Below are 16,549 nucleotides of genomic sequence, written 5' to 3'. Positions count from 1 at the left end.
TTCTACAACCGCTACCTGTCACGACATCCTATGCAGCCATTGAATCATCTGTTGGAGGTTGAAGGGGCAAACGGCCAAGCTGTTCCTTACCTTGGATATGTTGAACTGACTCTAAAGTTTCCACAAGAGTTTTTAGGAACTGAGGCCGAAGTTCCAACATTGGCCCTAGTTGTCCCAGACCTAACACAAACACCCCAAATCCTTATTGGCACTAACACCCTAGATGTCTTATATGCTGGTCATGCTCAAACAGTCAAGCCCAGAGTTATGTCACGTTATCAAGGGTATCAAGCTGTGATAAGAGTTCTAGAAGCAAGACTGCAGCAGGCTGGTGTGAATGTCCTGGGCCAAGTGAAAGTAAAAGGAGACATGCCTGAAGTGATAGCAGCTGGAAGTACTGTAGTTCTTAATGGATGCGTCAAAGTTATTGGGCCACTCTCAGAGACTTGTGTTACAATTGAACCCTCAGTATCGTCATCTTTGCCTGGTGGATTACTTGTGGCAAGCAGTTTGCATTCTCTACCTGCAAAACGCAATGTCCAAATACCAATAGTGCTAAGAAATGAGACACAAATTGATTTAACTATTCCTCCAAAAGCAGTATTGGCCGAAGTACATGCTGTACAAAGTGTGATTGAGGGAAGAAAACCAGTAAATGCTTCTGTGAGCAAAGTTACAAATCCTGCACAAAATAGAATCATCCCTGACTTTGGTGACTCTCCGTTATCAAATGATTGGAAGGAAAAGATAACTGATCTTGTAAACTCCATGCAGGATGTATTTGCACTTCATGACTTGGATTATGGCCACACAAACAAAGTAAAACACCATATCCATCTCAGTGATAGCACCCCATTCAAGCAGCGTGCTCGGCCTATCCATCCCCAGGATGTCGATGCTGTAAGACGGCATCTTAAAGAACTCCTTGATGCAAACATCATCAGAGAATCTGAATCCTCTTTTGCTTCTCCAATTGTAGTAGTAAGAAAGAAAAACAATGATGTACGCCTCTGCATTGACTTCAGAAAGTTAAACTTGCAAACTGTAAAAGATGCATATGCCCTGCCTAATTTGGAGGAAGCCTTTTCTGTTCTATCTGGCTCCAAATGGTTTTCAGTTCTCGACTTAAAATCAGGCTTTTATCAAATTGAGATGGAAGAGGCTGATAAATCAAAGACTGCATTCGTCTGTCCTTTAGGATTCTATGAAATTCAACAGAATGCCTCAAGGCGTCACTAATGCACCAAGTACATTTCAGAGGCTGATGGAGCGATGCATGGGTGATCTTAACAGAAAAGACGTCCTAGTTTTCATAGATGACCTTATTGTCTTTTCCAAGACATTAGAAGAGCACAAAGCCAAACTCTTGCAAGTCCTGACACGACTAAAAGAATACGGATTAAAGCTTTCTCCCAAGAAGTGCAAGTTTTTCCAAACATCAGTCCAGTACTTAGGCCACATAGTCTCTCAGAATGGTGTTGAAACAGATCCAACCAAAATTGAAGCTCTCAAAACCTGGCCAAGACCTAAAAACCTTAAAGAACTGAAATCTTTTCTTGGATTTGCAGGATACTACAGAAGGTTCGTTCAAGACTTCTCAAAAATCACAAGACCCCTTAATGACCTTACTATTGGATATCCCCCACTGCAGAAAAATCAGAAACGAAACCCCACAAAAAGTACACCTTACCTGGATCCTAAAGAACAGTTTGGAGAGCGATGGAACCAGGATTGTCAGTGGGCATTTAACACAATCATAGAGAAGTTGACCTCTGCTCCAGTCCTAGGATACGCAGATCCTAGACTCCCCTATGTGTTGACCACTGATGCCAGCACTGTTGGACTTGGAGCAGCTCTTTATCAAGAGCAGGAAGGTCGAATGAGGGTGATTGCCTTTGCAAGTAGGGGACTAACTAAAAGTGAAGCAAAGTACCCCGCTCACAAATTAGAGTTCCTTGCACTCAAGTGGGCAGTCACAGCCAAATTCAGTGACTATCTGTATGGAGGAGAGTTCACTGTGATTACAGACAGCAACCCACTCACCTACATATTAACATCTGCAAAACTCGATGCAACCAGTTACAGATGGCTGTCCAGCCTGTCAACATTCAATTTTAAGATCCAGTATCGTGCAGGCAAAAGAAATCTAGATGCAGATGGACTCTCAAGACGGCCCCATGATGAACAGATTGATGATTTCGCCTCTCAGAAAGAACGTGAAAGAATCAAACAATTCACTCTCCATCACTTAGCTGAGACAGAACAAGTTATCTTGCCCGATGCAGTAAAAGCCCTCTGTGAACGACACCAAGTATATCAGAGCTGTGGTGATTCTAACCTACCGTATTCTCAACTTACTGTGGTAGAATCACTGTCCCAAAGTGTTGATGCAGTACCCCAAGAATTCCAGCAGGAGGCAGGAGGCCTTCCAGTTCTTCCCCAAATGTCAGAGGAAGAGTTAAAAGAATGTCAAAGAACTGATCCAGTGCTTGAAAAAGTAATTAGGCACCTTAATTCTGGAAAGAAACCTCATGGGAAAGTAGAGCCTGCAGAAGTAGCTTTGTGGCTAAGAGAGTGGGACCACTTTGAGTTCAAGAATGGAATCTTATTTAGAAAGAGACAGGACCCAAGAGGCGTATTGTATCAGTTGGCCTTGCCCAAAAAGCTCAGAGGAAATGTATTAAAAAATCTGCACAATGACATGGGGCATCTCGGAATTGAAAGGACTTTGGACCTGGCTAGAGCCCGTTTTTACTGGCCAAAAATGGCAATAACTGTGGAAGAGAAAGTAAAGACCTGTGAGCGATGTGTAAAACGAAAGACCCCTCCTGAGCGGGCTGCACCCCTGGTGAATATCACAACCAGCAGACCCCTTGAACTAGTCTGCATAGACTACTTGTCACTAGAGCCTGATCGAAGCAACACTAAAGATATCCTTGTAATTACTGATCATTTCACCAAGTATGCTGTTGCAGTGCCCACTAGAAACCAGAAAGCTGAAACTGTGGCCAAATGCTTATGGGACAACTTTTTCATCCATTACGGGTTTCCTGAAAGAATTCTGAGTGATCAGGGGCCCGACTTTGAGTCAAGAATAATCAAAGAACTGTGTGGCATAGCAGGAATACAAAAAGTAAGAACTACGCCTTACCATCCCAGAGGCAACCCTGTAGAACGTTTCAACAGAACATTGCTCCAAATGTTAGGGACCCTGGAGGACAAACAAAAGACCTATTGGAAAGACTTTGTTAAACCATTAGTCCATGCTTACAATTGCACTCGTAATGACACAACAGGATTCTCACCTTACGAGCTGATGTTTGGGAGACAGCCTCGGCTGCCAGTAGACATAGCATTTGGTTTACCTGCTACTGGGTCATCCCCATCTCATTCCATTTATGTGAGAAATCTGAAAGATCGCTTAGAGGAAAGCTATAGAATAGCTACTGAGAATGCCTCAAAATTAGCAAGAAGGAACAAGAAACGATTTGATGAGCGAGTAGTCACCTCATTCCTTGAGGTTGGAGATCGTGTTCTAGTACGGAATGTCAAGCTAAGAGGAAAGCATAAATTGGCTGATAAGTGGGAGAAAGAAATCTATGTTGTGTTAAAGAAGGCGGGAGACTTACCTGTTTATACTGTTAGTCCAGAAGGCAGGGATGGCCCACTTCGCACACTGCATCGAGACTTGCTGCTGCCCTGTGGATTCTTACAAGAAAGCATGCCTGAGCCAGTAAAACCTAAACCACCCCGCAGACCTAGAACTCGAGCAAACACTATTGCAAGAGAACCTGATACTATGACTGAGAGTTCTGACTCTGAGGATGATTCAATGGATCACTACTCACGTAGACACTTACCAAAAGTAGAGAGCAGAATCCTCTTCAATCCAAGACATGTTAAGCCTTCAAGAGACAGGCCGATTGCAGAACTTTCTAGTAAAACAAGAGTCGTGAAAAGTAAAATCAATGACTGTCCTGCAATAGAGATACCACAAGAGAACTTACCTTACTTACCTGAAGATGAAAACTGTCCCATGAGTGAACCTGAAAGAGAGAACACACCTGTAATGGATTCTGTTAGACCAGATATGTTAAGAAACGTACCTGTAGTAAATGATCAAGAACTATTGGAACAGAGAGATGAACTGGAAATATTGAGTGAAATAGATGATGAAGCTGATCAGAGAAAAATTCACAGAGGCCAGGCAGTGATCGACCAGGTTGAAAGAAATACATTGAGACGTTCGCGAAGACACCGTGAGCCACCACAAAGGCTACAGTACTCTCAATTAGGGAATCCTCTTTCTCTGGTTATACAATCCTTACTACAAGGTCTCAGTACAGCAGTCACTGCATCTTTAGAGGAGTCTGATTGCCCCAGAGAAGCCTCTCTTTTAATGCAGAAAATGTTCCCTTCTGCTGCCGTTACGCAGCCTAAAAGATGCAGAGGGACCTGCATAGATTCCAGGCGGGGAGAATGTAACCCGGATAACCCAGGTTACTAGTTGGTAGTACACAACAATAGAAAAAATAGAAATACCCTTATAAATATGAGAAAAAACACTGGCAGAATACTCGATTAAATAATATACATTAAAATTATTTATTTATATAAATAATTTATAAAAGAGTATTATACAGCATTCAAGGGAGTATTGCTTTAGAATGACATCATCGTGCCTTCTGCTATAGCAGCAGAACAACTTTACAAACTATAACAAATCTCTCTTGTCTGTTAGTTTGTGTTTACTGTTGCTATGGTGATTCAGTGTTTGCAAGGGAGTGAGAGAAGTAAGTTGATATTGTATTATCAGTAGAAAACTATTAGATTTATATCTTTTAATGTTCTAAATTCGTATTAACTGTGCAATTTTACCGTTAATAAGATGCTGCAATGATTTATATAATATATTTTTGATGAAGGATTGAGAGAAAAAGCGTCATTTGTATATGAGAGTGAAATCTGCACACGAGTGCCACCTGGAGTTTTCCTGGGTTTTCGCTTTGATTTTGAGTGATTTCCTTGGTGAGTTTGTGTTTATTTTTGTTTTCATTTTAACATGATTTCAAGTAGTGTCAAAAATGTGTGTATATATGTCAAGTAAATGTGCATATGAAGCGTGTACATATGAGATTTATTGTTAAAGACATTCTATTAATTGATATTTGCCTTGTGTTTTGCAAGGCTGGGTTTTTTGTGTGTGTCGAAGCATCTGTGATGAGTCCCTAATTCACGTTGGACTCGAGGAGAAACTTACGGCGAGCCACCCACGGAACCAACTCTCCTGTTAGACTGTGTGTTTGTGCCACCGGACTGGTAGGAGAGTTCTTTTGATTGTTTGGAGAAACGAGACTCGGACTCATCGCGACCTTCCGCTTTTCCTTCTTACTTTTCCTAAAATCCTCAACGGAAAACCTTTACTGGAACTTGTAGCGCTGCCACATAATTGAGGTACGCTTTCTGTTATGTTCATTAAATGTGTGAATAGGCCTGGCAGTAAAGCATACTCACGGTTCTTGAGGCTACGAATATACAACTGAGTAATGGACTTTTATTTTAGATTCTTTATTTTGAAGGGATGAGGTGAGGTGATTGTATCGGTGTTCTATTTCCTGTTCTGTTGATCTTTTTTCTATATATACACATTCACATAACATACTCACCACAAGGGGGAGATAGAGGGCACCTGGACATTACTCACAGTGTCATCCGAAGAAGTCAGAGGAGCACATGGAGTAAGAGTTTGCCAAGGTCTAACTTTTTCTTGTTTTCGTGTGCGAAGGACAATCGTTTTTGTGGATTTTTTGCCCTTTTTGGACTTGTTAGTCTTTCACGTCTGAAGTAAAGACTATCCTAAGAGGACACTTGCAACTTATGATGGTACAATTATCTGGACTCAAACCTTTCTGGTGAGAACAATCCATTTTGCATATACTCTCATCCACGGACTTTGGACTTTGCACATATACATACATACATACACACACACCCTCACTCACCATTTTTGTATTATGTTATTGTATAAATGTTGTTTGTGTTTTTGTTTCATTGTTAAGATTTGTTCAGAGACATTTGTGGTTCTATTACATGAACTATCTCTCAATCCATGATGAAATTTGAATACAGAAACTAGAGAATTGAACCATATCTTTTATTTTTTTCTTGTGTATCCCGTTGATTTAAAGACGAGTGTTACAAACTGAGCTAAGAGAATCAACAGTTCTCTTTCACGAAATCCTTGGTATTGAACTGTGAACGGCAACCGGTGGAACGAATCATCTGAAAGCGAAACAAATCCTTTGGACAGCAAAACGAATCTTTTGAGTAGCGAACGATTCATTTGAACAGAGTTTTGATTCTTTGAACAGTGAGGTGATTCATTCTAACAGAGTAGCGATCTTTTGAACAGGGAGGTGATTCATTTGAACCGTGTATTGATTATTTAAACAGAGAGGTGATTTATTTGAGCACATTAATGATTTATTGAGTTAAAAGTGTGAATATTGAATTATAGCCTGCATTTGAGTAGAGTTGGTATATTTATTATTGATTTATTTCTTTATTTTCTTTTATTTATTATATTTGAGAATACAGAGTATTTTTTATCACAAATTTATTGCCTTCTTTACTTTGTTTTATACAAAGGGTAACACTGTAGCTTTCTAAGATTTTTATTTTCATTTTGTACAAGTGTTTGAAATTTCTCAACTGTCTTGATCACAACTTTGTTTTAACTGTATATTGACTTCACGTTCATCTGTGTAAAGAAAAAAAGAGAAAATTATTTACTTTTTATTATTATAATTTATAATCGAACCTATATATACATAAATACTTATGCTTATTGGACAGAAATTCACAAACTCATAACATATTTCTAATTATATAAACTATATTGAAGGAAAAAACTGACTGTGTCTGATTATTCACTCACCTGCTGTGCTGCTTTTCTCTCTCCAGTAGCCGTTCTTTCTCTTCTGACCAATTGGCCCACATTGAAAAATACGCTATCGCGACAAATCAATCGTACTTGCTACACTCTGTCAATAGAAAAAGGAAAATGCAATTACAAAATTTAGAAGAAAGAATTCGGAAATTAGAAGAAGATATATATTCAGATTTGTCAAATCCCAACATACTTAAACAGGAACTGCTTATTCTAAGAGCAAAATATAATGAAATATCTGCAACAAAAGCTGAAGCCAGTTTAATCAGTCTTAAACAAACATTTTATAAGAATAGAGAAAAGGCAAGTAGACTTTTGTCTTGGCAGATAAAACAATTACAATCAAGTAAAGCTATACATAATATTTATACAACAGCTTGTAGATGAGATTACCAGATGAGATTAATGAAACTTTTTTCCAAATTCTTCCAAACGCTATACAATACTGAATCATCAGAATGCAGCATGGACCAAACTTTATTTTTAGATGATCTTTTGATTCCTTCTATAAGCATTGAAGCCAAAAAAAGAACTGGAGGAACCTCTAACTAGTAAAGAAATTTTAAATGCTATTGTGAATATGAAAAGTGGTAAAACAGCTGAACTAGACGGGATACCAATTGATATATATATATAAAGCCTTTAAAGATAAATTAGCAGTTCCTTTGTTAGAAATGTATGAAGAGTCGATGTTGGAGGGCTGTCTTCCTCCTTCTCTAAGAGCTGCATTAATAACACTCATTCCTAAACCCCATAAACCCTTAGACAGATGTGAATCATATAGGCCAATTTCGTTAATGAACTCTAATGCCAAAATTATAGCCAAGATTTTAGCCCTTCGATTGGAAGCTCATATACCGTCCCTAATAGGAATGGACCAAAATGGCTTTGTTCGAAACAGACAGGCCTTTCATAACATCAGGCGAGTACTAAATATCGTTCATGAGATGGATGGCTCTAAAGATACAGGTATTTTATCGTTAGATGCAGAAAAAGCATTAGACAGAGTCGAATGGTCCTATTTATTTGACATACTCAGCCGTTTTGGATGTGGACAGAATTTTTGCCAGTGGGTGAAGACCTTGTATCAAAGTCCAACTGCAGAAGTAATTACCAATAACTTAATCTCCAAACCATTTAATCTATATCGTGGCACACGTCAAGGCTGTCCACTTTCTCCTTTATTATTTGTAATGACTTTGGAACCTTTGGCAATAGCAATTAGAACTCACCCATTTATAAAGGGAATTGAAATTGCAGGTGTAGAGCATCGGATATCTCTCTACGCAGACGATATTGTTTTATTTTTAACAAAACTTAAAGATTCAATACCAAATCTTAACAAATTGATTAATAAATTTGGAAAATTTTCAGGTTACAAAGTTAACTATTCAAAGTCATCTATCCTCTTTCTTAATGAACAAAATCTCTTAACCCTTAAAGACCGAGACAGCCGCCCGCGGCTAAAAATAAGTATTGCTCTTAAATGTTTAATAACTTTTGATCCGCTGATCCGATTCATACAATTCAAAGATTGGCATAAAGAAGAGAATCTCAGCTTTCCAGTGCTGTATCACCTAACATTCGCGGACTTTCAGAGGCTCCGGAATCAGTGCGGTTACGTCATCAAAATTTGACAACGCTGATTTGACAAAGAAACGCTCGTCACTAAGTCTCCGGACAAATCAGACATCATACATTGATGCATTGTCCCTCCTCCATGCCCAGATTGGTTCAAACTCGCTATATCACAACCAATAAGCATAGGTTTCGCTTTTGTTTGTGGATCAACAAGCTTTTTGAACAACACGGAATGAGAGATAGGCATACATTTATGCGCGGCTATATAAAACGCAAAAAAACATGTTTTGCATGAAATAATTTTCATACTAAGTACTTTTGCATGCACAGCAGCACAGAAACATGACAAAACAGTGACACAGCAAAGACGAACTGCTGCTCTTGCTGTTTCCAAAAGACGCAAATGAAGGTGCAGCTGTTTGTCTGCATTGCAGGCAACCATATCCAAATCCATATTCACAGACAACCATATCCATGCTGGCACATAAAACCTAAGGATGTTCCATATTGAATCTAGTTTAGTTATGTAACTATTTATGGTATAGTAAATATTTATATCTATTTTTTTACTGAGGATTTGCACCATGTTTATTTGGACTTTGACACATTATTTATTATTTTCTTATTTTTTTTATTTGTTCATTGTAAGTGGTGTTGTTTATAGTAACTGAAAATATATTATTTGGAAAAAGTCAAATTTGCTTCACTGTTCTATTTTTTTGTAACATTTTTTTTTCTGTTTAGTTCATTCCCAGAACTTTTGGGCAAATACATTGTCAGTAAATAAATGCATTTTTTTCCCCCATAGAAAAACGCCTTGGAATAACATTGAAATAAATTGCTATAACTTGCTCAGGGAATTGTGGATGTAGACAAAATTTATTTTGGAAGTATAAAACATCATAGCATGTATTTCTAAAGAAAGAAAAACAAACTTCATAAGGTTTTGTTTGAAATAACTGGAAAATGCCACTTTTTTTAAAAATCGTTTCTGGAAAATTCTGGAATATTTTCTGTCTTTTCATATGTTTTTGGACCAAAAAATATTTTAGACTGGACCTTTAAATGATACAGATTGAAACTTCAGGTTCTCCTGTTTAAAATGATATATGACACTTGAGGCTGACTGCTAAAATAAAAATAAAACTGCTTTTTAAAAAAATAATAATATAGGCCCATTAGGTGCCCACAAAATACCTCTAGGTCTTTAAGGGTTAAAGAGACAAAATCCAGTAATACAACACCCTTATGAAACTTCTGTAGACGGATTTGGATATTTGGGAATCAAAGTTACTCCACAAGTAAAAAATCTTATCTCAGCCAATTATACTCCTCTGATAACTCAGGTAAACGAAAGTTTGAACAGATGGATGTCTCTTCCTCTCACTACTATTGGAAGGGTGAATACCATTAAAATGAATATTCTCCCTAAATTTCTATATTTGTTTCAGTCAATCCCCCTGACCCCTCCTCCTTCCTTTTTCTCAAATATGAAAAAGGCATTTATTAAATTTATTTGGAATAATAGACGCTCAAGGCTTCGCTTATTACTCCTGTATCTTCCTTATGAACGAGGCGGGCTGCGACTCCCTAATCTTTTTTGGTATTTTAAGGCAGCTCAGCTAAGATCTGCATGTTATTGGTTTGCTGGCTCACCTAGCATTCCATTGATACAGATTGAAAAAAAATGTACAGGCAATTTGAGTCTTGACACATATTTATACTCTGATTCTTTAAAGAAACTCAAACAAAATACATCTAACCCATTTGTGAGAGCCACTATTTTATCATGGCATGAGTCACAGGTTGAGCTGGGAGAAACCCCGGTACTTTCTAAATTCTCTCCCATTTGGGGTAATGCATTATTCGTACCAGGGAAATCAGACAAGGGTTTTAAGCTGTGGTTCCAGAAAGGCTTGCAAAAGATATCAGATCTTTATGAAGATAATATATTGATGTCCTTTGAAACCTTAAAGGAAAGATATTGTAAGAATTGAAATATTACAAATATTCTGATATCTTTGACAATTCAAAACATGAGCTGAAGACAGGGCCAATGAACTCCACAACCCACCAGGGGGGAATGCGTGAAAAACCAGTTCCTGCTGCATTTGCATCTGACTATGCTGAGACTCAGCTTCATCCCCCCAACTCACACATATGGCCATTTCAATGTTTGAATGTTCTAGAATTAACCAAACTGACTTTAACCATCATGTTTGATATCATTTGAAATGTCTCAGTGCGATTGGTACAATGGTCTCGTTCTCTCAGAAATAGACATAATCAGAACAATAAATATATAACTTCAGGCATCTTTTAAACCACTGTGAGGGGTGTGACTTTTACACTAAGTGTGAATGCCTTCTTTGTTATTCACACCCCCTTCCTTGAGGGAATTCTTGGATTATTTAAGGTAAGGTCTAAGGCCCCGTTTACACTAGTGCGTATTAGTTTTAAAACGGCGTTTTAGAATGAAAACGATCCGCGTCCACACTCGCGTTTTACCCAGCGTTTCTGAACTGCTCTCCGTCCACACCAAAACGCTGAAAACGCACATCACGTGACCACACACACACACACTTTGGCAATCGCTGGAGCCCATCTACCCAGATGAGAGCTCTGCTAGTCGGACTTCTCATCAAGCATCTCCCGCTGGATCTAATCTCACTATATTTATTAAACGTGATATTTCATTCATCTTGTTGTCTTTATCTAACGACAGATTGCCTGACTTTGGTCACTGGAATCTATTACTTGTTCTCAGGTAACGTGTTTTGGCTGAGCGCAAAGATAAGTTAATGATTAATGTAAGCACGTAGCCTACATTCTGTATATTGACTGATCGCTTGCCTTTATTTCCTATAATGTATAAACTTATTGTATGTTATACTTTTATAATGGCCATTATCGATTATTAAAACTGATATTCAGCAAAAGAGAGGGTGTGTTTCGTATTTTCACTGAAATTGAAAGGAGGCAGTTGTTATCGGCTCCGTTTTGTTATAAATATGCACACAGTGAAGATGACTCTCATGCAGCACGACGCCTCAACATTTCTGCTGTCTGTTTAGTTGTTAATATTAAAATAAAAATAGGCAGTTCCTTATATCAAGTTTACATTTTATTGTTGAGAAAGTGAAACAACGTAGCCAAGGTGATGTGAATGAAGTTATAAAGTACACTGTTCCCTGTGAAGATTGACGCGTGTCCTCGGTATGTTTTCCATATCAAACTGAGAAGAAGAGATGCAGCCTTGATCAAACTTGCGAAGTCTGAACTTACACGGAGAATATTCAGGACTGAACTGTGTGTTAGGCTACTTAATATTGAGGAAAAGCCCCAATCAGAGAGGCGAATGTCTGCAGCCCCGCCTCCGTTTTCAGATATCTCCGTCTTTCCCCATCCACACTGAGACGGAGCTGCAGCGTTTTAGAATGAAAACGGCCTCTCCAGCGTTTTCGAAACGCTCCGTTTTCGGCGCTCGAGAACTCCGGCGTAGTGTGGACGGATGGCGTAACCGTAGCAAAACTTATGCGTTTTCAAACTAAAACGCATTAGTGTAAACGGGGCCTAAGAAAAACTCAGGGCGATTCTGCCTAACCAGATCAGCCCATAACATGGCTTGCGCCATGTTATGTATATTACAAAGTCAGGAATGCATCTTTTTCATCTTGGATTTATCTTTGATAATTTGATGTTTTGTATTGATCATTTATGAATTGACTGATTGAATTGGCATAATACATTTACCTGACTAATAAATTGTAATGTTTGACCATATTTTGCTCACTCTGTAATTATTAATTTAAGTAGATTACGCTGTATCCTTGTTTCCGCACGTCTTGCGTCAGGTCAGTAGACGGACTAAAATCCAATTGAGATGGAGCATTGGGCACACTAATTGTGTTTTAGGGATCCGGCTGACTCTTGATATTGATTCATGTGTACTTAGGTGGAAAGGGCGATAACTTCCGTCTAGGTCAACAAGGTGTTGCACGACTAACCTAGATTGGGTACCCGACCTTTGTTTGAAGGTAATATTATTCTAAACTAAGTTCATATGGGAAACCATGGGCTTGGTGAAAACCAAAGTTACTATAGAGTCCAGTAGTCGGGTACATTTATATTAATGCCCTAACCTCTAATTAGAAATGATGATTGTCTTAACTCAAAGGTGTACATCTAAGCGGGACTAACTAAAGTATTTTAGAACGAGCGCGCTGGTAGCGGCCATCTAAAGTATTAGTCAATTTACCTCTGTTTAATATTCAAGACTGACCGGAGTGTGACCGTGAGGGACGCCTTCGGCCGAGGCGATTTCTCTGAGCGACATGAGCACCCGAATGAACGGATGTAATAGTTACTAGCGAAGACAAACGGTTCAAACATTTATCTAAATTACATATTGATATAATCTTCTTAATGTTTTATAATTGGAGTCAGATAAAACGAGGATAAATATATTAATATTTTAAACCACCTCATATTAAAATTGGAGTCAGATATGAGTTAAGTTTAATATAAATCAACATTGTGCACTGGAAAGACCGAACATGCAGTGAACCTTCATCCACCAGTGGACACCAGCATTGGGCCAACTGGGTGGACCTTACAATATAAAATTCCTCAGTCTCATTTTTTTAAGTATCTTCAGATCCGTAATTTTATAAGATCTAAAATCATTCATATTAGTGTCCGACCCTAAGTAGTTTAGAAGAAATTGCAGTTAAAGATCCCAGTGCCAAATACTAAATTTCTACACTATATAGCAAATTTGTTAATGCTTCCAAAGAATCTACAAATCATAAAAGACTGGCTTGGATTGAAGACTTTCAAATAGATATTACAGAAAATGAATGGGAAGAAAGTTGTCTTCAAGCGCAAACATTATCAATCAATACCCGTTTTAAATTAATCCAATATAATTGGGTAATGAGAACATATATAACACCAGAAATGTTAAATAAATTTAATAGAAATATTCTGGACATTTGTGGAAAATGTTTGACTTACAAGGGCACACTGTTCCATTGTGTTTGGCAGTGTGAGCACTTGCAATTCTTTTGGAAAGAAATAATTGGTGTAATCTCTAAAACTATTGGTAAAGAAATCCCTTTTTGCCCTAAAATCTGTATCCTTGGTCTTTTCCCACCTGCCTTATCGCTGAAGTCATATAAACAGAAGTTTATAAATCTGTGTCTATTACATGCAAAGTGCCTGATTGCCATTCACTGGAAAAGTACTCATGCTCCATCTTTGTCACTCTGGATTAAGGAAATGTCTTCCTGTATAGAAATGGAAAGGTTGACTTATTCAATCAAACAAAAAATGCACATATTCTACAAGATTTGGGACTTCTTCCTTCATTTTTTAAATAACAGTGCACTGACTGTTTAGTAATCCCAAACAATGTGACTGTTAAAATACACTGTGTTTGTAATGACTAACTTTAATATAATTTCACTGGACTGTATATGTTGAAATGTCAATTTTTTAATGGTATTTATTTTTTTATATATTTTTAATTTTTAACAAAATTGCCCTTTTTATTTTTATCTTTAAGTTTATTTTAGTTAATCTTTATTTTCTATTTATTTGTTTTTGTATTACTTTCCTCGCATGAGAATGCATTTTTTTATTCTGTTCCTTTCTTTTTTAAAATTTTTATTTTTATTTTGAACGTCGGGATGGGGCGGGAGTTCTTTGATTGGTATTTGGTTACTAATACAGTAAGAATGTATCACACCTTTCTGAAACAATAAAAGTGTTAAAAAAAAAAAAGCCACTCTCCCATAATCTGAGGGAAAGGTGCAGTTTGGATTTGAACCTAGCACCTGCTGTTCCCAAGACAGGTGCTCTGGCCAACTTAGTCTTAACACTAAAAGAAAAAACCTCTGGATACGATACTTCCAAACGCAGTTTCATCTAAGACAGTGGGGGGGAAGCAAAAATTACTGTGCTTTCTACTCAGTTGCTTTGCACAAGCATAAAGAGGCTCTTGTACGACAAATCCAAAAGGCGTGATCTCAACAATAGGTGGCAGTTACTTTTCCCTTAAACCACAGGTTGCCGACGAGTCATTCCTCAAGCCCACTAGGCCCTACACCGTTTTCTAATCTCCCTTATTTAAAACAGCTCAATTAAGTCATCGGCTTTATTGTAGAGTACCCCTAGTATCTAAGCCTGCACTGCGCAATGAAAGAAAGAAGCAAAACGGGATGGACAGATGCCTAAAATGTTAGAAACGCACCACACCTTAAGTCAGTGAAGAAAAAGAGTAAAGCTTGCGACTCTGGTGGGACTCGAACCCACAACCTTTGAATGGCTCAGCTCACAACCTAGAAGTCCAATGCACTATCCATTGCACCACAGAGCCTAAGTGCTCTGCTTCCTCTAGAACTGTTGGACAGAAAGCACTTTTTAGTACTCTCTGGGCCATGAATGAACAGCCAACTGCGGACAAGGCACTGCTGGAATTCAAAGCCAGGATCTCCTGTTTATTAGACAGGCACTTTGACCAACTGAGCCACAGCGCCAAACGACCTTGATACAGGCTAAATGTTTAATTCCAAAAAAAAAAAAAAAAAACTAACAACGGTAGCGCTGCATGTGGGAATGTCTGGACTTGAAATAGTAAAGTCCAATTGGTTAGGCATTACCACACTATGCTATATAAAGGCATCGTCCAAAGCCCTCTTGAACGAGCAGCGTTCTTAAGGATTTGAGTTTTGTTAAGAAACCGACTGCTAAACATCCCGCTGCGTAAACACTCGTTACTCTTAACAAAAGCAAACACGAAACCTGTACATAAGGCACTGCTGGGATTCGAACCCAGGATCTCCTGTTTACTAGACAGGCGCTTTGACCAACTAAGCCACAGCGCCAACGCTGAATAGAAGGCAAGACGTTTTTGCACACAGAGACTAAAAAAAGACAGCAAGTCTTAAAATGGCAAGCAAAGAGGTTGTTTAACTCTATTTGTCGCACTATTCATTACGCCTCAAAGCTATACAATTGTATAATTCATTCCGGTGAGCTCCATAAAACAAGCACACGCACCACCTGGACTAAGGCGCTGCTGGGATTTGAGCCCAGGATCTCCTGTTTACAAGACAGGCGCTTTGACCAGCTAAGCCACAGCGCCACAGAAATTCACAGTAAGAGACATTTGCCCGATAACAAAAATCGAAGAAGAAAAAATAATACACAACAAAAACCAGCATGTCAGGATGCAGAAAATGCTGACAAGCCGGACGCGGTCCTTTAGAGTCTGGATGATCATGTCTCAAGCCTGACCATGTCATCCAAACCCAGAGTCAGCTCGGAAAATGGAAATCAGGACAAACATATGCTATCGGCCATTGAAAGAGTTTCAGATCAGAAAGCCACTCTCCCATAATCTGAGGGAAAGGTGCAGTTTGGATTTGAACCTAGCACCTGCTGTTCCCAAGACAGGTGCTCTGGCCAACTTAGTCTTAACACTAAAAGAAAAAACCTCTGGATACGATACTTCCAAACGCAGTTTCATCTAAGACAGTGGGGGGGAAGCAAAAATTACTGTGCTTTCTACTCAGTTACTTTGCACATGCATAAAGAGGCTCTTGTACGACAAATCCAAAAGGCGTGATCTCAACAATAGGTGGCAGTTACTTTTCCCCAAAACCACAGGTTGCCGACGAGTCATTCCTCAAGCCCACTAGGCCCTACACCGTTTTCTAATCTCCCTTATTTAAAACAGCTCAATTAAGTCATCTGCTTTATTGTAGAGTACCCCTAGTATCTGAGCCTGCACTGCGCAATGAAAGAAAGAAGCAAAACGGGATGGACAGATGCCTAAAATGTTAGAAACGCACCACACCTTAAGTCAGTGAAGAAAAAGAGCAAAGCTTGCAACTCTGGTGGGACTCGAACCCACAACCTTTGAATGGCTCAGCTCACAACCTAAAAGTCCAATGCGCTATCCATTGCGCCACAGAGCCTAAGTGCTCTGCTTTCTCTAGAACTGTTGGACAGAAA

General features: G+C 38.7%; 1 long non-coding RNA gene and 4 other non-coding genes across 5 annotated transcripts; 1 reads left to right on the top strand and 4 right to left on the bottom strand.

Annotated features, from left to right (window-relative positions):
- The first annotated feature begins 4,764 nt into the window (after nucleotides 1–4,764).
- On the top strand, nucleotides 4,765–6,145 carry LOC103909787 (uncharacterized). Its single transcript, XR_659896.5, has 3 exons — nucleotides 4,765–4,793; nucleotides 4,926–5,028; nucleotides 5,188–6,145. It is a non-coding gene; the product is annotated as an uncharacterized lncRNA (long non-coding RNA).
- An 8,675-nt stretch (nucleotides 6,146–14,820) lies between these two features.
- Nucleotides 14,821–14,909, bottom strand: trnar-ucu (transfer RNA arginine (anticodon UCU)). Its single transcript is given in 2 exon segments — nucleotides 14,821–14,856; nucleotides 14,873–14,909. It is a non-coding gene; the product is annotated as a tRNA-Arg (tRNA).
- Nucleotides 14,910–14,995: 86 nt separating this feature from the next.
- Nucleotides 14,996–15,069, bottom strand: trnai-aau (transfer RNA isoleucine (anticodon AAU)). The gene has a single exon. It is a non-coding gene; the product is annotated as a tRNA-Ile (tRNA).
- Nucleotides 15,070–15,343: 274 nt separating this feature from the next.
- On the bottom strand, nucleotides 15,344–15,417 carry trnat-agu (transfer RNA threonine (anticodon AGU)). Its single transcript has one exon. It is a non-coding gene; the product is annotated as a tRNA-Thr (tRNA).
- A 186-nt stretch (nucleotides 15,418–15,603) lies between these two features.
- trnat-ugu (transfer RNA threonine (anticodon UGU)) lies at nucleotides 15,604–15,677 on the bottom strand. Its single transcript has one exon. It is a non-coding gene; the product is annotated as a tRNA-Thr (tRNA).
- Nucleotides 15,678–16,549: the final 872 nt, after the last annotated feature.

This window comes from Danio rerio, chromosome 4 (genome assembly GCF_049306965.1).
Source record: "Danio rerio strain Tuebingen ecotype United States chromosome 4, GRCz12tu, whole genome shotgun sequence".
Lineage (NCBI taxonomy): Eukaryota > Metazoa > Chordata > Actinopteri > Cypriniformes > Danionidae > Danio > Danio rerio.
Note: the sequence above shows the minus strand (reverse complement) of the source record. Positions and strands in the feature narration are given on the sequence as shown.